The 15138-nt window shown below is 44.8% G+C and overlaps 1 protein-coding gene across 1 annotated transcript in view; it reads right to left on the bottom strand.

Annotated features, from left to right (window-relative positions):
• The window catches only part of TRPM8 (transient receptor potential cation channel subfamily M member 8), a 1843971-nt gene that overhangs the window by 276750 nt on the left and 1552083 nt on the right, over nucleotides 1–15138 (bottom strand).

A 15138-nucleotide genomic window follows, 5' to 3' on the forward strand; every position in this document is an offset into this window, starting at 1 on the left:
GCAGTATGAAAAAGGAGCTAATTCAGCACCTGAAAAATAGTATAGAAACTGGATTATGTACAAGTACAGAATATGGGAAAAGCTGAGTCAATAAAGCAAACATACCCATCCCTTTCCATCTTCTACGCCACCTCCTAATGCTTATTTCCTTATGAACCCAATTCCTCCTATGTTTAACTTACTTTCCGTTAACCCCATCAGTTTCTGTGTTTACCACAAACTGTATATTCATATTTGACTTTGTAATTATTTATATTGTTGCTATGTAAGCCGCATTGAGCCTGCCATGTGTGGGAAAGCGCGGAGTACAAATGTAATAAATAAATAACCATTACAGAATATCAGGAAAACATTAACAATAGATTATCTTCATGTCCTGGTTATGACACTAGCTTCAACCAGGAAGAAAGCTCCACAAGAAATGCAAAATTTCACCCAGAAGAGAGACCAGTTTTAAGTACGGAGTGTAAGAAAAGTTTCAGTTGCTGGAAATTGTCAAAGCAACATAGAATCCATTCAGGGAAGAAACTGTTTACATGCACTGAATGAAGGAAAAGCTTTATTCATAAATCACAGCTCAGAAAGTACCAGAGAATCCACACAGGAGTAAAACCATTCACATGTGCTGAGTGTGGTAAACGCTTCTGTCAGAAGATACTCCTTACTATTCATAAAATGGAGCATGCAGGATTAAAACTGTTAGAATGTACTGAGTGTGGTAAAAACTTCTGTTATAAGCACTGGAAGGGCAATGAGCATGTCAAAGCTGATGGCCTCTCCAGGAAGGAAAAGCCAGAACTGCCCTGACACTGGACTATGAAGACCTGATCAGCGGTCTGTGGAGGCCGCAGTCTGAGGTCTCACTCTTCAGGAGGGTGGTGTGAAGAAACAGTGTGTTTTAAGCATGTAAAATGTATTGGATATTTTCCTGCATTATATTCTGAAGTGTATTTTTCCTGTTTGGCCAGCAGATGGTGCATGTTTATTCTTAAAGCTGTTACAGGGGACTGACTTGTCTTTCTTTATTTGGCACACAGATAATAGGAAGTGTCTGTAGTGATGTAACCAGTTTTTATTTGGAACTTGACTGTTCTGGGCTCTTACTAGCCTGGACTGTTGCTTCAGTCTTAGCCTGGAGGAGGAAAGAGGCAGATCTTTTTGCTAATTATATGTCCTGATCTTCCCAGGTACTGTTTAAACAGTATATAGATGTTTAGTTAGTTTTCTAATTGATCCACTGGTTGCTATTTGCACATTTTTGTTCAGTGTTCAATTTCTATGAGAATAAACAAAATTGTTTGTTCCCTCTGCTTGTCTGGACTGATAAAGAATCTTGGTAGTTTGTGTGTTGGGTCTGTGAGTGCTTTCTGGGAACTGTGGGACCACTGGGAGTGTGGCCCCAGTAACCTAGAAATCATTAGGGATAATTTGAGAGCAGGAGACTTGCCTACAGGCAGTTGTGACACAGTCAGTGGGAGGAGGGTGCTAGTATAAAGCACAAGCGGCAGGTGCAGGCAGACCTCTAAGTTGTCGCGGGGTGACCCTAGGCGGATGGCTAGGTATTTAATGACAGTAACCAATAAACTTATTTTATTTATTTATTACATTAATATCCCACATTGTCCTACCTATTTGTAGGCTCAATGTGGCTTACATAGTACCGTAGAGGCTTTACAGACTCTGGTGTAAACAAATACAAAGTGATGCTGTGGTAAGATAAAGTACATGTGGAATCGTACAACGGAAGAGTTGTGTTATGTCCATTACGTTCTATTGTTTTGTTGTGTTGCAAAGATCAGGCATTTATATTGGATCGGTAGGGTATGCCTTTTTAAATAGGTTAGTTTTTAGTGTTTTCCGGAAGCTTAGGTGGTCGTTCGTAGTTTTCAAGGCTTTTGGTAATGCGTTCCACAGTTGTGTGCTTATGTAGGAAAAACTGGACATGCAAGTTGATTTGTATTTGAGTGCTTTGCAGCTTGGGTAGTGCAGATTTAGGTACGTTCGTGTTGATTCGGATGTGTTTCTAGTTGGTAGGTTGATCAAGTCTGTCATGTATCCCGGAGCTTCACGGTAGATAATATTGTGAACCAGAGTGCAGATTTTGAAAGTAATGCGTTCTTTGATTGGGAGCCAGTGTAGTTTTTCGCGAAGGGGTTTTGCACTTTCAAATCACATTTTTCCGAAGATAAGCCTAGCTGCCGTGTTTTGAGCAATCTGAAGTTTCTTTAAGGTTTGTTCTTTGTGTCCCGCATAAATTCCATTGCAGTAGTTTACATGGCTTAGTACCATTGATTGTATCAGGTTGTGAAATGTTCCCCTCGAGAAGAAATGTTTCATGCTTTTGAGTTTCCACATTGAGTGGAACATTTTCTTTGTTGTGGATGTTACTTGGTTCGCTAGTGTTAAGTTGCGGTCCATTGTAACGCCAAGGATTTTCAGGCTGTCTGAGATAGGAAGAGTGTAATCTGGGGTGTTGATAATAGTGGGGTGATCCGCGCTGTGTGGGGATGAGAGGATGAGACAGTGTGTTTTTTCTTTTTTTAGTTTTAGTTGAAATACACTTGCCCAAGAGTCCATGATGTTCAAGCTGATCTTGATTTTGTTGGTTATTTCTGTCAGTTTAGATTTGTAAGGAATGAATATTGTGACATCGTCTGCATAGATGAAAGGGTTAAGGCCTTGATTGGATAAGGACTTGGCTAGTGGGATCATCATTAGGTTGAAGAGGATCGGTGATAGCGGTGATCCTTGTGGTACTCTGCAGTCTGCTTTCCATGGCGATATGTTTGAGTTTGATTTTACTTGGTATGTTCTTGTGGTTAGGAAACCCTTGATCCATCTAAGTATGTTTCCACCAATCCTGAATTTACCTAGTAATTTTATTAATATATTATAGTTTACCATGTTGAATGCACTACACATGTCGAATTGGAGGAGGAGGATGTTTTTACCTATTGCTATTTCCTGCTTGAATTTGGCTAGGAGAGTGAGTAGTACTGTTTCTGTGCTGTGGAGGGGGCGAAAACCTGACTGTGATTCATGTAATATTGAGAATTTGTTTATATAATCTGTAAGTTGTTTGGCTACCATGCTTTCCATCAGTTTGACTGACAATGGAATGGATGCTACTGGATGGTAGTTAGTGATTTCATTCGTTTTTTTTCTTTTGGTATCGGAGTGAGTAGGATATTGCCATTTTCCTTAGGGAAGAGACCTTGCTGAAGCATGTAGTATAGGTGGGATGTGAGGTCTGCCATGAAGCGGTCAGGGTCAGATTTCATTAGGTAGTTGGGACAGGTATCTAGTTTACAGTGGGTGTTGGAGAAACTGCTGATCGCCTGTGCAACTGCATCAATGGTAAGGAGGGCGAATTTTAACCAGGTTCAGTCAGCCAGGTATTCTCCCGTGGTTGGGTCCAACTCATTAAGGAAGATTTCGATGTCAGTGTTGTCCTGAGATAGCGTGTTGCTTAGGTTTCCAATTTTTTCACTGAAATAATTAGCAAGTTTGTCTGCAGATGGGATGTCTGTATTCAATGTAGTGACCAAGTTGGTGTCTAGGAGTTTGTTCATGAGTTGGTATAATTTCTTTGTGTCTTTGTAATCTGTCCCTATTTTAGTTTTATAGTATGATCTTTTGGTCTGTCTTGTTGCGTATTTGTATTTTCTTTGTGATGTGTTGAGTGTGTGTTCGTCTTTTATTTTTCTCCATGCTCGTTCGAGTTTCCTGGATTGTGTTTTTAGCTTTTTCAGTTCATCATTGAACCATGGTATCGAGTTATGCTTACGTGAAGTTCTTGTTCGTAAGGGTGCTATTTCATCTAGTATATATTTGCATCTTTTATCCCATTCCACGAGGTAATATATGGAGTCTGTTTGTGCTGTCCATTCATTGTTGTATATCTGTTGCCAGAATATTTTCGTGTCTACTTGACCTCTTGTGCTGTAGGATGTGTGTTCTTGTATTTGGTGTGATCCCTTCTTCTGCCAGTGTAGGGATAAATTTAATTTGTAGTGATCAGTCTAGGGTGTTTCTGACCATTTAATATCTGTTATTATTAGGTTCTGGTCTGTTGAAAGTTTGTGTGAGATAAGATCAAGTGTGTGCCCTTTGACGTGGGTTGCTTGCATTTGTGGCCATTTGAGATCCCATAGGTGGAGGAATTCCTTACATTCTCGTGCGTTGATTGAGTTTGGGTCTTCTAAGTGAAGGTTGATGTCTCCTAATACTAGTACATTGGAGTTGGTTACACATGTGTTTGAAATGAAGTCCATGAAGTTAGTCTGGCCTTCGTTCCAATTACCTGGAGGTCTGTAAAACAAGACACAATTCAAATGATCGTGTAGGGTTTTATTGTGGATTCTGATTGAGGCAATTTCAAGTTGAGGTGTCATGGACTCTGCAGTGGTTTTGGTGGTAAAGTGGGATCGATAGATTAGTGCTATGCCTCCGCCTCTCTTTTCCTTTCTAGTCCAGTGTGAGATTTTGTATCCTGGAGGACACAGGTCTAGGATTATGGGGTCCTTTTGGTCCTGGATTCAGGTTTCATTGATGAAGAGTAGGTCAAGGTTTTCTGCCATGAGCCAGTCTGTTAGCATTGCTGTTTTGTTTACTGCGGATCTGGCATTGATGTTGTGAAGATGAGGAGGCTATTGTGAAGATGAAGCTCCCACCTCAGGATCCCAGGTCCCTCTTTCAATCAGGGTGAGCTGGTTCACAGTATGCAGATTTTATGCAAATTATTCTACTACCCCTTTCTGCTCAGGGTGACCTGCTTCTCAAAAGGCAAACACAGTCAGGTCTCACCAACAGGATATTTCTCATACAAATCTTTTATTCCCGCCTCCTGGGGCACACTCTTACCAGCTTAAACAGTTCTTCCAGCTTAAACATTTCTTCCTACTCAGTTCAACCTTCCAGCTTAAACACCTGGACACACAGTCCTTCCTTGTAACATGAACACCCCAGTCCTTCCTTGTAACCCGGACACCCAGTCCGTCCTTGTAACACACAGTTCTTATACCTGGCAATCTAGGGCCTTCTTACCCCAGCCAGCTTCCTTGCTTTGCACCCAGTTCACCACCAGTCCAAAGGGCTCAGCCAGTACTTCACATGGGGACCTCCTGCTTCAGCTACCAGCTCTCTTCTTCTGCTGCTAGCTCTCCTCCCCCCTCACCACTCAGGTGGGGTATTAAGTGTTTAATGGCCAAACAGGACCCAGCCCATAACCTGCTGCACCTGTTTCCACCTCCAGGACTCTCCCCGGTCCTAGCGACCTCCAGCTATACCTCCCCTTACTGGCTCCCTTCAGCGACTCACCCAGCCCTTCTCCCTGGACATTTTAGGGGAACAGCGCCCTCTAGGGGCCTAAAAAGGGTAGGACAGCCTCTCCCTTCTCACAATGTAGACCACTTGGATTGTTTGGAATGGGTCTTCTGTGTCTGGTGTTGTGTGAACTTTTATTAGTTGTCGTTTCTTTGTTGAGGTGATTTTGTTTGGACCCTTCTTTGCATTCTGTGTTGGTAGTCCGCATGTTGGTGTTCTTCCTTTGTTTAAGTTGTTGTCTGTTTGATGAGGTGTGGTGTGTCTGATCAATCTTTGATGATTGTATAGTATGCGTATAATGTTACTTTCTGCAAGAGGGGTGGTTAGTGTTAAGTGGATCAGTGTTAAGGAGTAGATTATTAGGAGTAGTTTGAAGGTATTCCCCCTCAGGGGGAGGAATGCTGGCTTCGGCCTAACCCCTGGTAAGCCTTCCTCAGCTCTACCACCGGCTGCCTTTCAGGTGCTGTGGAGGACTTGCAGCTCATCTGCATATCCTTTACAGCCTTCTCTGGGGTGACTCCCAGGTCCACTCCGATCCACTCAGGGCCTCTGCTCTAGGTGCCGTGCGCCGGGGCATTTTTCTCTTTACATCTATTTTTCTCCCAGTTACTACTTATGGCTCCAGTACACTTTTTCTTCTTGGCACTGTCCCTTCCTAATTTGTTTCTCCATCTTAAACCACTGTACACTGCAGGAACACAATTTCCACCATCTGTATTCATCATCTCACCATCTCTTTTTTCCTCTTCCTTTTTCTCAGCTCTTAACCTTAAACATTTCCTTCCTTCTATTCATCCATCTCCTTTCTATCTGAGTACATCTCGCCTTCCTCGCTGTCGTCGTACCTCTCCTACTCTTCTCCGTACTCTCTTACTCCTTCTCCTGCTCTCCGCTGGGGACATTAATCCCAATCCTGGTCCTCCACACCTGTCCTTGTCCTATCCATGCAAACGATTCCGGGATGTCTCCAATCTCATCTCTATTCCCCTCCTTCCCCCCTCTTCCCTCCCCTTCTCATGTGCCCTGTGGAATGCCCGCTCGGTCTGCAACAAACTTTCCTTCACCCATGATCTCTTCATCTCCCGTTCCCTTCAACTGCTCGCCCTAACTGAAACCTGGCTCACCCCTGATGACTCTGCCTCAGTCGCAGCCCTATGCCATGGAGGTTATATTTTCTCCCACACTCCCCGTCCAGTTGGCCGCGGAGGAGGCGTCGAGATACTATTTTCGCCCTCGTGTAGTTTTCAACCCCTCCTCCTACCGCAATCTCACTGCTTCTCATCCTTTGAAGTTCACTCCATCCATCTATTCTACCCGCTGCCACTCAGAGTTGCAGTCATTTACCGACCCCTGATAAGACCCTCTCTTCGTTCCTTACCGACTTTGATGCCTGGCTCTCCGTTTTTCTTGAACCCTCATCTCTGTCCCTCATTCTTGGAGACTAACATACACGCTGATGACCCATCCGACTCTTACGCTTCTCAGTTCCTCACTCTGACATCCTCCTTCAACCTCCAGCTGAGCTGCACCACCCCTACTCACCAAACTGGCCATTGTCTTGACCTTGTCCTCTCCTCTACCTGCTCACCCTCCAAATTCTGCGCCTCAGCTCTTCTTCTCTCCGATCATCACCTGATCACCTTCACACTTCATCACCCTCCCCCTCAGTCCTGTCCAACACTAACCACTACTTTCAGGAATCTCCAGGCTGTCGACCCTCCCACCTTATCCTCTAGTATCTCTAATCTCCTCCCTTCCATCATGTCCTCCGAATATGTCGACAAGGCTGTCTCTGCTTACAACACCACTCTCTCCTCTGCTCTGGACACCCTTGCACCATCCATCCCCCGTCCCACAAGGCGTACTAATCCCCAGCCCTGGCTGACACCTTGCATCTGATACCTTCGCTCCTGTACAATATGTATACGTATTGTGCAATTTGTTTTCCAATAATAAACTCCTTTTTTTGCTTGTTAACGATCTGCTCTGTTCATTTTCCATCTTGGAATTTGCAGACCGTCTGCCTTTGTGCTTTCTTGGACCTTCGCTCCTGTGCCCGATCTGCTGAACGCCTCTGGAGAAAATCTCGCACCCATACCAACTTCATTCATTACAAATTCCTGCTATCCTCCTTCCAGTCCTCCCTATTCCTTGCCAAACAGGACTATTACACCCAATTGACTAATTCTCTCGGCTCCAACCCTCGTCGTCTCTTCGCCACCCTCAACTCCCTCCTCAAAGTGCCCTCTGCTCCCACCCCCCACCCCCACTCTCTCCTCAATCACTGGCTGACTACGTCCGCGACAAGGTGCAGAAGATCAACCTCAAATTCACTACCAAGCCACCTCCTCCTCTTCACCCTTTAACCCATTCCCTCAACCAACCAACCCAGGCCTCCTCCTCTTTTCCTGATATCACCCAGGAGGAAATCGCCCACATTCTTTCCTCCTCGAAATGCACCACCTGTTCCTCTGATCCCATCCCCACCAACTTACTAAACACCATCTCTCCTACTGTCACCCTCCCATCTGTCATATCCTCAACCTCTCTCTCTCCACTGCAACTGTCCCCGACACCTTCAAGCACGCTGTACTCACACCACTCCTCAAAAAACCATCAATAGACCCTACCTGTCCTTCCAACTACTGCCCCATCTCCCTCCTACCCTTCCTCTCCAAGATACTTGAACACGCCGTTCACAGCCGCTGCCTTGATTTTCTCTCCTCTCATGCCATCCTCGATCCGCTGCAATCCGGTTTTCGCCCTCTACACTCGACAGAAACGGCACTCACTAAAGTCTGTAATGACCTGTTCCTTGCAAAATCCAAAGGTCACTACTCCAGCCTCATCCTCCTCGACCTATCTGCCGCTTTTGACACTGTCAATCATAGTAACATAGTAACATAGTAGATGACGGCATTAAAAGACCTGCACGGCCCATCTAGTCTGCCCACGATAAACTCATATGTGTATACCTTACCTTGATTTGTACCTGTCTTTTTCAGGACACAGACCGTATAAGTCTGTCCAGCAGTATTTCCCGCCTCCCAACCACCAGTCCCGCCTCCCATCACCGGCTCTGGCACAGACCCCGTATAAGTCTGCCCTCCCCTATCCTAGCCTCTCAACCACCAACCCCTCTTCCCCCCGCCACCCAATTTCAGCTAAGCTTCTGTGGATCCATTCCTTCTGCACAGGATTCCTTTATGCCTATTCCACGCATGTTTGAATTCCGTTACCGTTTTCATGTCCACCACCTCCCGCGGGAGGGCATTCCAAGCGTTCACCACCCTCTCCGTGAAGAAATACTTCCTGACATCTTTCCTGAGTCTGCCCCCCTTCAATCTCATTTCATGTCCTCTCGTTCTACCGCCTTCCCATCTCCGGAAAAGATTCGTTTGCGGATTAATACCTTTCAAATATTTGAACGTCTGTATCATATCACCCCTGTTCCTCCTTTCCTCCAGAGTATACATGTTCAGGTCAGCAAGTCTCTCTTCATACGTCTTGGAACGCAACTTCCATACCATCCTCGTAGCTTTTCTTTGTACCGCTTCCATTTTTTTAACATCCTTCGCAAGGTACGGCCTCCAAAACTGAACACAATACTCCAGGTGGGGCCTCACCAACGTCTTATACAGGGGCATTAAAACCTCCTTTCTTCTGCTGGTCACACCTCTCTCTATAAAGCCTAGCAACCTTCTCGCTACGGCCACCGCCTTGTCACACTGTTTCATCGCCTTCAGGTCCTCAGATACTATCACCCCAAGATCCCTCTCCCCGTCCGTGTCTATCAGGCTCTCCCCACCTAACACATACGCCTCCCTTGGATTTCTACTCCCTAAGTGCATCACTTTGCATTTCTTCGCATTGAATTTTAATTGCCAAATGTTAGACCATTCTTCCAGCTTCTTCAGATCTTTTTTCATGTTTTCCACTCCCTCAGGGGTGTCCACTCTGTTGCAAATCTTGGTGTCATCCGCAAAAAGGCAAACTTTACCTTGTAACCCTTCGGCAATGTCACTCACAAATATATTGAACAGAATGGGCCCCAGCACCGATCCCTGAGGCACTCCACTACTCACCTTTCCCTCCTCCGAGCGAACTCCATTTACCACCACCCTCTGGCGTCTGCCCGTCAACCAGTTCCTAATCCAGTTCACCACTTCAGGTCCTATCTTCAGCCCTTCTAGTTTATTCAAGAGCCTCCTGTGGGGAACCATGTCAAAAGCCTTGCTGAAATCTAAATAGATGTCGTCCATAGCACGTCCTTGATTTAATTCTCCTGTCACCCAGTCAAAGAATTCAATGAGATTCGTTTGGCACGATTTCCCTTTGGTGAAACCATGTTGTCTCGGATCTTGCAACTTATTGGCTTCCAGGAAATTCACTATCCTTTCCTTCAGCATGGCTTCCATTACTTTTCCAATAACCGAAGTGAGGCTTACCGGCCTGTAGTTTCCAGCTTCTTCCCTATCACCACTTTTCTGAAGAGGGACCACCTCCGCCGTTATCCAATCCCTCGGAACCTCTCCCGTCTCCAAGGATTTATTAAACAAATCTTTGAGAGGACCCGCCAGAACCTCTCTGAGCTCCCTCAGTATTCTGGGGTGGATCCCGTCCGGCCCCATGGCTTTGTCCACCTTTAGCTTTCCAAGTTGTTCATATACACTCTCTTCCGTGAACGGTGCTCTATCCACTTCATTCTCAGGTGTACTTTTGCCAGTCCCTCTCAGTCCTTCCCCAGGATTTTCTTCAGTGAAAACAGAACAAATACTATTTAGCAAATTGGCTTTTTCCTCATCATTTTCTACATAGTGTTTTGCTGTATCTTTTAGTCTCACAATCCCCTTTTTAGTCTTTCTCCTTTCACTAATATACCTGAAGAAGTTTTTGTCTCCCCTCCGTACATATCTAGCCATTTGTTCTTCCGCTTGCGCCTTCGCCAGACGTACCTCTCTCTTGGCTTCTTTCAGTTTTATCCGGTATTCCTCCCCGTGTTTTTCTACTTGAGATTTTTTGTATTTCTGGAATGCTAACTCTTTAGCCTTTATTTTCTCAGCCACTTGCTTTGAAAACCATATAGGTTTCCTTTTTCTCTTGCTTTTATTTACTCTCCTTACATAAAGGTCTGTGGCCCTGTTTATTACTTCTTTCAGCTTGTGCATTCTCCACATGTTCCACATGTTGTGCATTCTCGCAGCCAATCAGCTCCTTCCTCAGGTATTCCCCCATTTTGTTAAAGTCAGCTCGCTTGAAGTCCAGGACTTTGAGTTTAGAGTGGCCGCTAACCACATGAGCCGTTATGTCAAAACAAACCGTTTGATGGTCACTGCTTCCCAGGTGCGCAGCCACTCGGACATTTGACACACTATCTCCATTCGTGAGCACCAGATTCAGCGTTGCTCCCTCCCTTGTGGGTTCCGTCACCATTTGTCTGAGCAGAGCACTTTGGAAAGCATCCACAATCTCTCTACTTCTTTCCGATTTCGCAGAAGGAACCTTCCAATCTACATCTGGCAGATTAAAATCTCCCAACAACAGCACCTCTCTTTTCTTCCCCAACTTTTGAATATCAGCGATCAGATCTTTATCCAGTTCCTCCAATTGTGTCGGGGGTCTGTAGACAACACCCACGTGGACCAAGGTTCTATCCTCTCTTGTTAAGGTGATCCATATCGCTTCTTCCTTTCCCCACTTCCCTGTCATTTCAGTTGCTGCGATATCATTTCTCACATACAGAGCTACTCCTCCACCTTTACGTCCCTCTCTATCCTTCCTAAAAAGATTATAGCCTGGTATGTTTACATCCCATTCATGGGAACCATTGAGCCATGTCTCTGTGACTGCAACTATGTCCAAGTCAGTCTCCAACATCAGGGCTTGAAGGTCATGAATTTTATTGCTTAGACTGTGAGCATTTGTGGTCATTGCTTTCCAACTACATTTCCTAGTATGTGTTTTGGGTTTAGTGATTTGTGAGTGTCTTTTCTCTTTGGGTACCTTCTCCTCTTTTTGTTCCCTCTTCCTTGCTTTTTCTTTTGCTTCAGTTTTAGTTTCAGGAACATCACAGTGCTGTAGTGGAGCAAAACAATTTTGTAGTGGCAACACTTGTGTGGGCGGATGCTTCTGTGTCACATGACGAATTCTGCCTGAGCCTACTGTGAACCATCTGTTCCTTTGTGGTTTTACTCTCTGAGGCAGTGGTGAGAAGTTATGATTCTGCACACATCTAATTCTTGCATTACTTTATAGAGCTCTTGTTTTAAAGTAGATAGCTGAAGGCAGATAGGACAAGCTTTAAGTTTCCAGATGATTGGCCTTGAAACTAAAGCAGCACAATTATTGCAGAGAATAAAAGTCATCCTGATTGGTTGAAATGGGTATGAACAGGTGTACTATGTTGGAGTATCAGCCTGCACGACTGCCTGTGTATGACTGTGGAGTAAAGTTAATGAGGTTTGGTTTGTCTATAAATGAGTGGACAAACCTGGGGTGGGTGGGATTATAAGTCCCAATGGGTCAGCTAAGTGCTGCTATCAAGGGAATTCTTTAGCTGAATGGACCAAAATGGTAGTGTCTGATCCAGGACGTTACAATTTATTTTACTTTTTAAAACTGCCCTAGATATTAATAACTTTCCTTTTAAATAAATCTAGATATTGCCAATAATTATAGCAGTGTCAGCTAGGTAAAAATGCCCCTCCCCTCTATCAGAGTTTGGCAGGAACAGAAAGAAAGAAAGACAGAAAGAGAGGTTTCCCAGTGCTAATTAAATTGATTAAGCAACAAGCCTTAAAAATTTAAGACAATATCAGGTAGGTTTCTCACCTAACGCCAGTCAATTTGAGAAGTATGGGATTTAGGGGTCAGAATAAACCTGTCCTTTTTGCAGGAGCTTGGTTCAGTCCCAGCACCTGGAAGTTAGAAGTAAAATCATAATCTACTCCTTGCTGCATTATCCTCATTTGGATTCCAGGGCTCTGTCCTCTCCTGGTTCTCCTCTTATCTCTCCCACCATACCTTCAGAGTACATTCTCATGGATCTTCCTCTACCCCCATCCCGCTCTCTGTTGGTGCTCCTCAGGGATCTGTCCTTGGACCCCTTCTTTTCTCAATCTACACCTCTTCCCTGGGCTCGCTGATCTCATCTCATGGTTTCCAATATCATCTTTATGCTGATGACACCCAGCTTTATCTCTACACACCCGACATCACTGCGGAAACCCAGGCCAAAGTATCGGCCTGCTTATCCGACATTGCTGCCTGGATGTCCAACCGCCACCTGAAACTGAACATGGCCAAAACCAAACTCATTGTCTTTCCACCCAAACCCACTTCTCCTCTCCCTCCACTCTCTATTTCAGTCGATAACACCCTCATCCTCCCCATCTCATCTGCCCGCAACCTCAGAGTCATCTTTGACTCCTCCCTCTCCTTCTCTGCGCATATCCAGCAGACAGCCAAGACCTGTCGCTTCTTTCTCTATAACATCAGCAAAATTCGCCCTTTCCTCTCTGAGCACACCACCCGTACTCTTATCCACTCTCTCATTACCTCTCGCCTTGACTACTGCAACCTACTCCTTACTGGCCTCCCACTTAACCATCTATCCCCCCTTCAATCCGTTCAGAACTCTGCTGCGCGTCTTATCTTCCGCCTAGACCAATATGCTCATATCACCCCTCTCCTCAAGTCACTTCACTGGCTTCCGATCAGGTATCGCATACAATTCAAGCTTCTCTTATTAACCTACAAATGCACTCAATCTGCAGCCCCTCATTACCTCTCTACCCTCATCTCCCCTTACGCTCCTACCCGTAACCTCCGCTCACAGGACAAATCCCGCCTCTCAGTACCCTTCTCCACCACCGCCAACTCCAGGCTCCGCCCTTTCTGCCTCACCTCACCCTATGCTTGGAATAAACTCCCTGAGCCCATACGCCAAGCCCCCTCCCTGCCCATCTTCAAATCCTTGCTCAAAGCCCACCTCGTCAATGTCGCTTTCGGCACCTAACCATTATTCATCTATTCAGGAAATCTAGATTGCCCCAATTTGATTGACTGCACTTTTTGTCCTTTAGATTGTAAGCTCCTTCGAGCAGGGACTGTCCTCTGTGTTAAATTGTACAGCGCTGTGTAACCCTGGTAGCGCTTTATAAATGTTAAGTAGTAGTAGTAGTAGTGGTTTCTTTTCGCTGTGGGCTACTAATCGTTGCTTCCCTCTCTTCACTGACTTAAGAAGATGGTCTGCCTTTCAAGCTGTTGAGATCAGTACTGGATCAGGTTTCAGTGATAAGATAATAAGCAGAGGAGATGGGTTAAGTAATTATGACAGTTCCTATTCTCCTGCTCCTCCAATCGGTCCCAGAGAGCCGCTGCTTCCTTTTGCAATTCAACAATCTGTGCCGATGTGCCATGTGCTGCATCTTCTTGTGCCGACACCCGTTGCTCCATCTCAGAGTCTCTGGGCTTGGGAATTGAATTTTTCATTGATTTCATCCACTGCTGATTCTATTTTGTTCAGCCAGTCATCCAGAGCCGTTGCAACAGTGAGAGATATTTCCTGAGTCCAATCGCCAGGTTGCATCGCATTCAGTGTCTGCGACACTTGGCTATCTGACATCTTAGTCAGACTTGTTTTAGGAAGATCTTTCAGGCCTCTCTGGTTCCTCGTGGGCATACCTTCGTCTTGTACCTCTACTCGCAATACTTATAAATAGCAATACTTATAAACTTTACTCAAAGTATTGTTACAGACCTAAAAGAAGTTGATGAGCAAGTGGTTTAAAAACTATAAATAAGATCCTATCAGGCACCAACTCTTTAAAGTTAATATCTTGAATATTTATGATGTACTAAACTTGTGCATTATAATATATCTGCATATTCATGTATGACATGGAAACTGGGCCAAGAAGCTTAGACAGCTGCAAAGGAAAACATCCTTGCAAGGCCTCTGTGCATGGAAGTGTGAAAAGAATCATACTTTAAATATAATAAATGTCTGCATATTCACATCTAACATGGAGCTGAATTCCACATTCAATCAAAGAGCTAAGAACTTAGGCCGCTGAAAAGGCAACACCATATCAAGGCCTCCATGCACTGAAGTATAGATTCCATTACAGTAGTCTGCGTGGCTTAGTACCATTGACTGTATCAGGTTACGATATATTTCCCTCGGGAAGAATGGTTTCAGGTGTTTGAGTTTCCACATTGAGAAAAACACTTTCTTTATGGTGGATTTCGCTTGGGTCTCTAGTGATAGAGAAAGAACAGCTACTGATAGCCTTTCGTTCCAAGATGGCCCTGGAGTATGAAGGACATCGCCTGTTGCTGTTCAATGACTATTCAGCTAGGGTAGCACAAATGTGCCTACTTATACAACGCTGCACAAGAGGGGTATCCGATTTTCACTTATGTATCCTGCTAAACTTTGGATCTGGCACACAGGGCAATCAGTCCTGATTTCAGAAGTATCAGTGGCTCAGGCTTTCCTGGACAGCCTCAATAGAGCGAGACCTTAAGGAGTCACCTAGGGATCCTAAAAACAGATTTACCGGATCTGTAAGTTTTTGCAGTGTTCTTGCTTGTTGATATCTGCAAATGGGATACTGTGGTCATCTAGAGGTCTGTAGACATGGTCTAGATTGTCGAGGCGGAGGGGTTGACCTGCCTGGAGGAGTTCTAGGGACCTTTCGGACACTCAGGGTTTCTAACATGTAGGCCCTACTGGATAGTCTGTTCTACAAACTTCATTCTGATGCAGACTATATTCTTACGCATTTCTTTATTTTTGCTTTCTAGATA

The sequence above is a fragment of the Microcaecilia unicolor genome, chromosome 7 (assembly GCF_901765095.1).
Source record: "Microcaecilia unicolor chromosome 7, aMicUni1.1, whole genome shotgun sequence".
NCBI lineage: Eukaryota > Metazoa > Chordata > Amphibia > Gymnophiona > Siphonopidae > Microcaecilia > Microcaecilia unicolor.